Genomic DNA, 11,514 nt, shown 5'->3' with positions numbered 1-11,514 from the left:
ACACACACACACACACAACATAAATATTCCCAGGCTGTCAAACAGGCACACCAACACACATGCCTGTTTTCCTCTCCTGGGCTCACTGGCTGTCAGAATGGGACACTTAATCATGCAGATGTGCTTGTTTTCCATGTTTCCACCACTAACGCCGCGAGCAGCATCGTTCCTTATTCTCCATAACAACCCGGTGTTTGTATTCCTTAAGGCCCCCCCCCGCTGGTCCTTCAGTGGGTCTGCGCAGACCCCACAAGAGCCTGACAATGACACTTGTTGCCAGAGCACCTGTTAGCACACTTGACCCAGGGATTCATGCTTTTAGATTAGCATTGGTTGAAATATTCATGATGGCTCGGTTGAGGCTCCTTAATTTGCAGGTAAGATGCAGATAACTTAACAATCACTTACATTATTTATTGCCAAAGGGCAGGATTATGCCAGTGTGCTCAAATGAGACGCAGCGAGTGGCTCCAGCTGGTCCAGCAGGGTTTATTTACTGTATATTCAATAATGCTGATAGATTTTGGTATTGCTTACAAATTATGTTGATTGTATTCCTCTCTGGAGCGCCTGTGTTGATGAACCAGGAAGTTAGTGAAGGAGGATTTTTAGATCTAGATCCATATTTTCACACCAGGGTGAACATTTTAACACATCGCATCCAATTATTTGATCACAATGCTTCCTGTTGGGCGTAATAGTCATACCAGCTAACTAACAGCTCTCCACCTCTGTTTACCTCTTGGCAGCAGAGTGGCATACTGAATGTTCACATCATCATTTAAATGCAGAGACCTGGTTCGAGCACTATGTTGTTGGCTGTGTGAACACTATGACATTCCTCTTGAAGGAGCCAAATGAGTGGATTTTGTTTCTAAAATAATATATTGTTACTTCTATCGTATAATTAAACTATTCACCTATTAAGGTTGATCAGTAAAACGTAGGAGGGAGTTCATTTCATCTGTGTCTATCTTCATGATGGTACGTTGGACCCAAAGATGATGCATTAGCTTGCTATTTGAGATACATTTCCTTTTTCTACTTTAAAGTATATAGTTAATATATAGTACATTAGTGCGTCTGGCACTAATTACACACAGACTGTGAGTGCAAATTGAATGAAAGGCGCACTGCAAATTTGCCCTGCGCTTTCATGAAGGTAAATCTGGTCCACAGAGACGGAGAGAGAGTCTCAGAGGAGCACTGCCATGTTAAACAGATGGGGACGACTGAATCACTGTGCTGGTGTTGGGTAATTCGATCACACCGCACAAATGTAATGACTCATCGCGGAACACACGTACACATACAAACACACGTGCACATCTGTATGAACCACGCAGACGCACATGCTGCTGAATTATCTCCATTCACACTGCAACCATAAACAAGCACACCCACCAGAATCCATCTGCTCAGCATGGAGAGAGAGGCGGGGGAGAGAGAGGGATCGACACACGGCCACAGACCCCACAGGCGGCCTATCCATTAGTTGGAGTAAGGTGACTGAGTAGAGGGCACTCAGACCCAGGGATGAAGCAGCTCCCTGACATCAATTGCTGTCCTTCTGAACTCTGGGATTGTTCCTGGTAGCAAGGCTGAAAGCTACTCTACAGTGGCCCTGATTGGTTGACATACAGGTGCAGATAAGGGACTCGAGCAGCACTGTCTATGACAATTTTGATGTAGCCAGTAAGCATCTGTGATATTACTCAAATATCAGCATCATTATAAGCACAGGTTACTGTCAAACTGTATTGGAACAGCATTCAAACAAAATGTGAAAAACATTAAATATGAATCACTTGTGAGTGATTATGTGCTGCAGTCAAATACTTTTCATGAATATTACATTCTTAGTTATCACTTCTAAGAAGTGCATTTACAATATTTTATGAAGTATGATTTTGGAAAGAGATTTTGGTAAGAAATGTAGCTGCTGTAGTCACTTTATTTTTAATGGTACTGTATATTTATTGGTTAGCAAGACAAACACACACACGCAGAGAGAGAGACAGATAACATCGGGAGGAAGCTCTCTGCAGCTGCAGATAGAAGGTGAAATTTGAAATAAAAAGCTCCCCACCGTTATCAAAAACACAAATCCAAATAGAGCTTTTTCACAGCAACCAATTTTACATGAAATAGTAGGGTAATCACAGGTGCTACCAATGAGGTTTTGTTCCATTTAGTGTAGCAGAACCTTTCCTGTGAGACAACGTGCACAATAGCAGCACCCTGACTCCGTCTGATCTGAATGGAACGGAACCTTAAATATAATTGGTAACACCTGTGTTTACGCATGTCAAAAGAGCGGCTGTGAAAAAGGTCCATTACTCTCTTTCTCTACCCTCCGTTTCTAACTCAATGTGTCTAAATAAAATGATAAGTGTATGCAATTGTATATGTAACTGTGTGTGCCTGACTGTGTGTATGCAGCGTGTGTTCAACGCTGTTGGCGAGTCAGCAGAGAACATGACACACACTTCAGTGAAGTGCTTAGATCAGCCTTGGGAGGAATTTCTGTAAGTGCAAAACATTTAATGACTAAATGCAGAGCCGTCATAAACGAACACTAAACTGCCTGAAAAGCCCTGAAGGAAAGTCAGCTGGTAGTTTGGGAAGAGACACAGCTGCTCAATCGCAAGACAAAACACACAACTTCACATGAATAATGCAACAATGCAGTGTTATATGTCTTATATAGTGTTGGAAAGGTTTGGATGTGGATCATTGCTCTCCTGGAGATTTCGGTTCATTCACAGTGACCTTTGACCATCTGTGAGTCCAACTGGACGTTTGTGCTAAATTTGATGAAATTCCCTGAAGAGGTTTCTGAGATATCGCGTTCACAAGAATGGGACGTACAGACGAACTTAAGGACAACCCAAAAACAGAAAATAAAGCAAAAACTCTTTGCAGGAGCTAGGGAACTTGATGCACTTGTGGGTGTCATGAGTGTATAAATCTTTGAACACCACAAAGGACTCAGGCACAAGCTGAACAGTGCAGAGGGAAAGAGAGAGAGCAGATGATATAAGGTGGAGTACTGCATCAAGGACCCGGCAATCTGAATGTTGTTTCAGCTCATCGGTGCTACGACGAGTCAGAGGAAGTAAGGAAGAAGGAGCTGAGTCTTATTTGTGCTCTTTCACTGCCACACTATTAATGATGCTAATGTGAGGGGAAAAGAACAGAAATAAAGCATCATGTAGAGAAGGGGAGAATGAGGAAGACATGAAGGGATCAGTGCATGAAGAAGAAGAAGAAGAGACTAAAATTGAGAAAGAAAATAGCATATTAGAGTATATAGAGTTAAAAGCAGAGGAGGAGAGAGAGAAAAGAGAATGAGAATGAAAATGAGCTGCTATTTGTTAACCATTGTTTTAATACAATATAATAATAAGATAATATTTCACATCTATTGTATTAATTGTTTCACATCAATTGTATTGTGTTAATGACAGTGGAAACTGACCAAAAAAAAACAACCTTTCAAAGACATTTTGTTGGTCTTTAAATATTTTAAAATTGACATAATATTTATCTGGACTGGGGCACAATCAGATCTATTAAATAATAAAAATGTAATATTTCATATAACTTGATAAGCAAGAATGTTACTAGTTTACTTCTTTTTAATTTTTAACATGACTTGTGAAACTGTTTAGAATTAAATAAATAAAAAACATCTAAACAAAGGCTACCACTATCTTGAATTATATATAGAATACATATTTACAGTATTTTTTCATAAATATCAATATATATGGAAAATGGGGACAGTATTATAATTTTCACTGAAGGGAAGATCTTTTACTTTTTTCTTTACTATTTTTGATATTCTATTTCTGGTCAAATAGTAAAAGCAGGTGAATATCTGTATTCAGAGGACAACAATCCTGTTTTTGTGTCAGGGCTTTATTCTCCGCATCACATTCCAAGAAGCAATTGTGTTGAGAAACATAAAACGTGTAGATGTTATTGTTACTGGTTGAACTTTGTGTCGTTAGAAAGGGGTACATCGTTTTTTCAGCCTGCAAAGTTGCTCCTTTATTCTTCATCATATTGGTGTGTGTTTGGCTCAAAGATCTGGAGGAAACAGTTTCCTCCAAGTCTCCAGCTGCTTCTCCAAAAAAATATAACAGCTTTTCATACTTCACTAAATGTTTTAATACTTAGTGATGCAGACACATTTTGTTCTGGAATTAGAAAATCCCAGTCCAATATTTAGTATTTCCCTTCATGTGTTTATTTATTTATTTTCAAATGTATTTATTAAGTCACATATTTATACCGTTAAATAACATTTACTCAATACTATACTTTAGTACTTTATACTTCTACTTAAGTACAGTATTGAGTAAATGTTACTTTCCACAATTTCCCATAACTCATAATATCAGTTCAATAAATACTCCATAGTAAGTACAAGCATGTCAACTGATTGGTTTAACTATGAAGAAGAGTCAGAACCACTCCTCGGTAACAACACCAGATCTAAATTTAAAGCTTTAATATTTTCAATCCAGCGTGGGCATTCACATCCCTCAGAAACTACAGCTGGATGAACTCATTGGAAATCCTCACATGTGCAGGGGGGCAGGATGACTAGATTAAAAAAACAAACAAAAAAAAAGATACTTAAATTTGGTGAATTGATTTGTTCCAAAATAGGATTGTTGCCTTGAAACGAAAATAGGTTTTAAGGAATGGGAGACATATTTTTGCTTTTACCAGATAAAAACAGATGAGGTAAAGTAGAAAAGCCCCACTTTCTCTCTGCAGTGAGACTCACTTCTTGCAGCACTTTTAACTCAGCACCAGTTCATGGCTGTCCTGCTTTAATTCAGGCACCCCTTTGTTACTGCAGTCTGGCTTCACCTCAATTGAACCCACAACGGATGAAAGCCAAACCCCTCTGCAACACACCTCATTTGAATATGTGTGCGTATAATAACTGTATGTGTGTGCGGAGTGAGTGAGAGAACAGCTCCCCTTTTTTTCCCCCTTCAACCCCAAACTATAAACTGCAGCTTTTTCCCTTCAAAGCACCGGGATGTGACATGTTAGTGATCACTGAGTGAGTCTTCAATGAACTGCCGGCACATTCCACTCCCATGAGCGAACTTCATTTATATGCTAGAATAATAATATGGAAAAAGCACTACAAGGAGTTGACTCTTCTCCCTCCTGGATCTATAATGGTGGAATGATTGCCTCATTCTAATCAATCAAGCAGCAGAGTCTCTCTCCATTTTTAAGAAATGAGTCTCACACATCTTCCTCTGTGGATCACTTTCTTCATTATTTCTAGGATTTTTTAGGATTGCTGTCAAACTGGTTGGCCAGTAATGGCGATCTGGGAAAAAAAAAAGCTTATTTTCAGTCTTTGCTCAGGTTTAAATGTTAGCAGAATAACCAAAATAGTCAAAAATATATATTAGTATAATGCTGCTAACATTTCACGTACATTATTTGCATTCATTTGCACATCTGAAACCAGAGACTTTTGTGTAGCATGGTGGCTTAAAAAAAACTGATTCAGGATTAGAAACTATGTTAATAATCAGTTAATAAACCATTTCAACTCTAGATATCTGTAAAACATTTACCTGCTAAATTCTTTACCTTTGTTCCATACTATTCATCAAAGCTACTGTCTAAGTAAAACAATGACTGAACACAAACACAAATCCACATTTGAGATAAGTCACAAATGTATTTTGAACATGAGAACTAATTGACACATTCTGCAGTAGAGAACCAGTAAATGTGAACAACTTCTGTCATTTAGAGGGCATCATGCAGTGACGTCATTCCACCTGCTACCTCAGAAAAATATATTCTATCACGACTTCCAATAACATCGCTTAGTATACGCGACGTAAGTAAGTAAGTATTTGGGTTACTCATTTCTTCAGCAATTAAAAAATAACAAACCTTTTTAAAGATGTTTTTTGCATTTTTAGCCTTTACTGGCCATAACTGAACTGGGGATATTGCAGTAACTGCATACCATATATGTCTTTACCATTCAACCATCCCATAACAAATCATCCTTTAACTTTTTACAAATCGAACAATGCGGGTGGAGCTGAATCAGCTCATTTTTCTTTGGACTCAGATCACAAATATAGCACAATAATATACGCGTCAAAGACCAGACTGGGAAGAAAACACCAGTACAGCTACACACAAACAACTAGAGACAAGCACCCACACACTTAATGTGACGCTCAACCAAATCCCAGAACTGCTGTTAGAAGCAGAGGGAACAGAGCTGTGTTAAATCAGATGCCCAACTGTCACATATATCATGCAGTAGCAGAACGATCAATTCAACGTGTAGCTCACACCGGTTGCAAATCGGTAAGTGAGATTAGAAAAGCTCAATGTCTCTGCGGTTATATACGTGTGTGTGTGTGTGTGAGGTTCAGAGCAGTACTCAGTGACAGAACCACTGGACCCTGACGGCTGGGTAACGTCGAAATGAGCTATCGACCGTCTGCCCCATACTGAGGGGAGGGAGAGAGAGAGCATGAGAGAGAGAAGGTGATAACCAAGCTGACAAGTGGAAAAGAGACAAAGCATTTTCAGTGGTCTGTTTTTCGATATTCGTTGTGTCTGCGTTTCTACTGCATGTACTACTTACAATAACATTTTACCTTTTGGCGGCAAACAGCTTCTCAATTCAAATGTAAAACATCATGATACCCTTTCCATCAAATAGCTGTTTTAGATTTTCTAAATGTTGTTTTAAAAGCTTTCTGAAACACTGAATGTTTGTATTTGTAAATATAAAGATACTGAATATTGATATGTGAGAATATGGAGAAAAAACAGACTGGCTATCCTTAAGTTTTAGCAAATTGATTTTAAACATACAAATACACAAGAGCATCCAAACACAACCGAATTGCACTTGGTAACTTGGTCTGCCTTCAAAGCAAACACGTCCCCTAACTCTCATCAACCTTCAACCCAGCAGTGAGGACTGGACAAAATGTTCTCACTGTGATGAGCTGAACCAAACCCCAGCTTGTTGTTACATAACACTCACAAAATCGCAACATTTACATTTGTAAGGAGGAACCTCATGCTGTGTGTGTGTTTAATTACTATGCAGCCAGCATCATCAAAGGATCTATTTGATAAGGGAGATGTGGAGCAAGGCAGGCAAAGAAAGAGCGATTATAAAGTAAGAAAGCTGAGAAAGAAAACACAGATATTGAGATTTCTGAAGGTTATATAGAGGACCTGCTGTTTCATACAGTGTTAAAAACCCAGACAGTCTCTTCACTAACAAACAGAAGATATTTGTGTGGTAAACACAAGTGGGTACTTATAAAGTAAACCGAAGAGAGTCTTGTTTACTTATTTCATTAGATGTTACCAATAATCCCTTCTCTGCTTGAGTTAAAATGAACCGGGGTTGTACAGGTTCATTGCATGCCATTAACTTGAGTAATTTTAACTGATAAACACACTCACATCCCTCTGTTTCCATTCTAATAATTTTAATGCGGCCTGTTGAGTATTGTAGGCACGCACAGGCTCATGACCGGAGGCCTGGAGCACAACAAACAACACCCAGAGGTTCAGCCTGCAGTTCAGCACCATGGATAGCTCCAGTATTTGAACTCCACTTAAACAACCATAATAACTAGTTTCAAGATCAAAGAAAAAAGAAAAGACAAAGACATAAAGACAGAGGGAGGTGTGTAGAGATGGAAGGCAGGTCATACTTACTGGATTCTTGGCTGAGATTCTCCCAGTCACCACACTTGTCTGGTACCATGTAGGGGAAATGTAGCTCTGATGTGTTGTTGAGAAAGGCACAGATACGAAGACATCGATATTTAGAGGCAAAAATGCCAACCACAATTAAATACTTGTATTTCATAGTTTTCATGTTTCAATGAGTCATCTATGTGATCAGTAATGTTTCCATATAGCTGATTCCTATCCAATTCAGCTCGAAAACAGCAGCTGTGATCCTCGTTGCCATCGCCACTCTGAATCTGCTTTTGGACCCACATTCATCAACAGTGCCATACGACGGTTCGAACAAGCTGTCTGTAGACTGTAGTGCCAGTTGAGTTGGTGCAATAAGCAGGGCATGCAACAACGCTATTGTGCTCAGAGCTGATGATAATTGGTGCAACCCCAACATATGGTTACAGCCAAACTAATAAACCTGACAAACGAGGAAACTACGGTCAACAGTGACTGATGTCCCACAGGTGGCAGGAGATTAAGTGGTTTCTTGAGTTGAGTTGTAAATTATTCATTTAATGACTACAAATTCTGGTGTGCTGCCTTGCCTAGTAACATTAATCAATACTCAGTAGTAACATACTCAGATGTTGTTGTATGTTGCCAGAAGTAGAGCTGGGAGACGGAGAAAAGTATTTTCCAATACCAATTTTGATGGAAATTAACAGTGTGTGGATTTAGCTGGTCAAATTCACTTAGTTTACAGATTAAAAAATTAGCATTATTCATACGAAAAATACCACCACATGTTTGATATCTGAGATATGAATAAAAAATTAACATTTGTTTTTGTCAACAGCACCATCCTCTAGCTGGGATTGTTGTCCGCTCTGTCCAAAAGACCACCAAATGAATCACTAGCCTCATAAGCCAAGCAGCCCTAGAGACAGCCAGACAGACTCATTTGCAGAGTTGAGTAAGCACAGATTGACAAACACAAGCTGCTGCTCCCATACAGAGGCGAACGAAACCCATGTGGAGGGACAGTCGGACACAGAGCTGCATCTTTTCTCTGCCAATTCAGTACAGCAGTGGCTGTAAACAGGACCAACGGCTTAAAGAGACCAGCTCAGATGAGATGTTTCACTATTAAATTACTACAACAGAGGCATTCAGGCCTGTGAGTGCTCTCTGCTGTAGGGATGGTGCAGTCACACATTTAGAGGTTGCAGTATGCACTTGTACAAGTATGAATAGCCTACAGCATTGCCCTGTGGTTCTCAATTGTAGCACTGAGCACAGCAGTATAATGATGGTGACAATCACACCAGCGTCACCTTTGAAGTTGAAGAGGAACAAGATTGGTTTGTTTAGCAGCATAAAACGCAGAACCAAACTGTGAGTAAAGAGACACAGACGCCATGAGATCTGTTTGAGTACTTCCACCCTGCAGCCCTCTCTGAACTCTTGGTTTCACTTTGTTGCTAAGTTGTTCCAGCCTCAAGGAGAAAAGTATAGGAAAATCCATATGTTGCAGTGAGGAAAAGGGGATTACAGTTAGGAATCTTGTTTGTAGCACCGTTTGTATGGCATCCTTTTTGGTGAATGTGTGAGTAAGTTTACAGCTGTACGCTCACCTTGCTCATCATGCACGAGAGAATGCTGTCAACGAAGGTCGACTTGATTTTGTGAACCTGTGGGTTACAATGCAGACAGCTGTTACTGGAAAACCAAGGCTAATACTTTGAGATGCTCTACTATTGCATCTTTATCCATGTACTATACTTTAGCCTTCAAAAGACTGAGATAAACATTGCACCTCCTAAGCAGATTGTTTACCTGTCTGTACTCTAGAATGATCTTTGGCAGAGGGTGCAGGTCCTGAAGCTGCAACAACTGCAAGAAGAAAACAAGACAGAGAAAAGACAAGAGAGACAATATTGAGCAAACATACATCATCAACCCTGTAACTGTATTTTTTGTTTACAGCAAATCTGTTGTAACTGTATTTTTTGTCCTTTTGTAATGTTCCAATTTAAACTGCATTGGTAGAATAAGTTGGCACCATGCCATCTTATGATGTCTATGCACTTACTGTACTTGCCAACTGTTTAGGAAGCAATGATGTGCCAGGATATGCATTGTGTGTTTGTGTATTTTTGTGCATCTGGATTTCTCTATATGAATGTGTGCACTTAGTGAAACATCAAATAAGTCTAGGTCAGTTTTCTTAGATTAAACCAGATTTGAAGATAAAATTGACATATCTGTGTCTGTTTGTATTTATGTATGTGTGCGCCCGTACTGCAGCTTCTGATGTTGACTGCTGTTGTTTGTTGATGGTCTTTGGGAGTTTCTTGTTCTCGCAGCGCTTATGGAGGCACAGTTTCTCAAACAGAACCTTCAAACATTGTAAATCCACAATATCTACAAATCAATAACAATGATACACACAACACACACAAATACACATGTGCAAAACATGTGTGCATAAAGACTGTACATATTCGCACACATACACACAATAAAAGATAAATAAAGGTCATACTTATTATTTCATTAAAGTTTCAAACGGGTATTATAATGCTTGCACAGAACACAATTACGTGTGAAGGCACTGCACATACATAGAAATATACATGAGCAAAACCATACACAAGCACGCATGCAGTACACATATGTACAGATAAAAGTACACACTGTTCGTAGTTGAGTGTTGCTGGTGACCAGAAATATTTGTCCAGCTGCTCTGTGGGCCTCCTGCTCCAACTGCTTCATCTTAGTCTGAGCGAGAGAGAGAGTGACAGAGAGAAGTGTCATCTAGTGTTTGTTTGTTTTAGCCAACTTGCCAGTAACATATTTAGAGTTCAGACAGTACACATCCTTCAGATACTGTGTTGTTCAGAGCAGTTTAAAACTACTAATTCTACAAGATCTGTTGCTATGCAACATTATTAGTGGCTGATTTCCTGCAAGATTATCAAATTAATTCAACATAGATGTCATGTAACATGTATGGCCTAAAAACACAACATGTTGCTGAGAACATACTAGGTAGTAGTTAATCCTTGCTGTAAAGTCAGTGTACATGTGAGGATTCAAGGGGTTTAATTACAAAATGGCAAAAATGTTTGACAGTTGACTTATATAATAATAAAGTTGACATGATGTTTTCAACGTCTGAATTGTATAAATAACGTCAAAAGAATCCATGCCATGTACTATTTATCAAGAGGAAGAGGTATTTCATGTCTTTGTCAGTCTTACTCAGATTACCCACTCAATGAATATGAAGCCAATTAAAATGTTAGGAGACAGCAGTGTATTTATGTCAACATACCAGAATACCTATTTCTGCAGCCTGGTGACTGTTAACTTACCAAAAACCTTTCAAGATAAGTAAATTATCAATCGCAAACCTTGTTATGAACCCTGCAGTGAAGAGAGGAGGTTATTTAAGGAGAGAACTGTTATTATGTGTAAGACAGAACGTTCAATGGCCAAAGGCAAAGCTCTCTGTTAATCTGTCTAATGCACACATCAGTCACACAGCAAGCGCATTAGGATCACACACACACACAGAAAATAAATAACAAACTTTCACGCACTCACAAACACATACAACCTATGAGAAAGGAAATCCATATCTATATACAAACTCAATTATCTACAGAACACACACACATTCGCTCACACATACTAAGTACACACAGAGAGCCAGACAGGGTTTAATGACTGCTGTGATAATCCAGTCAAACACGGGATGAACTTTGCTTCTCAGGATGGGCGACA

Source organism: Morone saxatilis, unplaced genomic scaffold (assembly GCF_004916995.1).
Source record: "Morone saxatilis isolate NCDOM2014 unplaced genomic scaffold, NCSU_SB_2.0 Contig4, whole genome shotgun sequence".
Lineage (NCBI taxonomy): Eukaryota > Metazoa > Chordata > Actinopteri > Moronidae > Morone > Morone saxatilis.
This window is presented reverse-complemented; position numbering follows the sequence as displayed.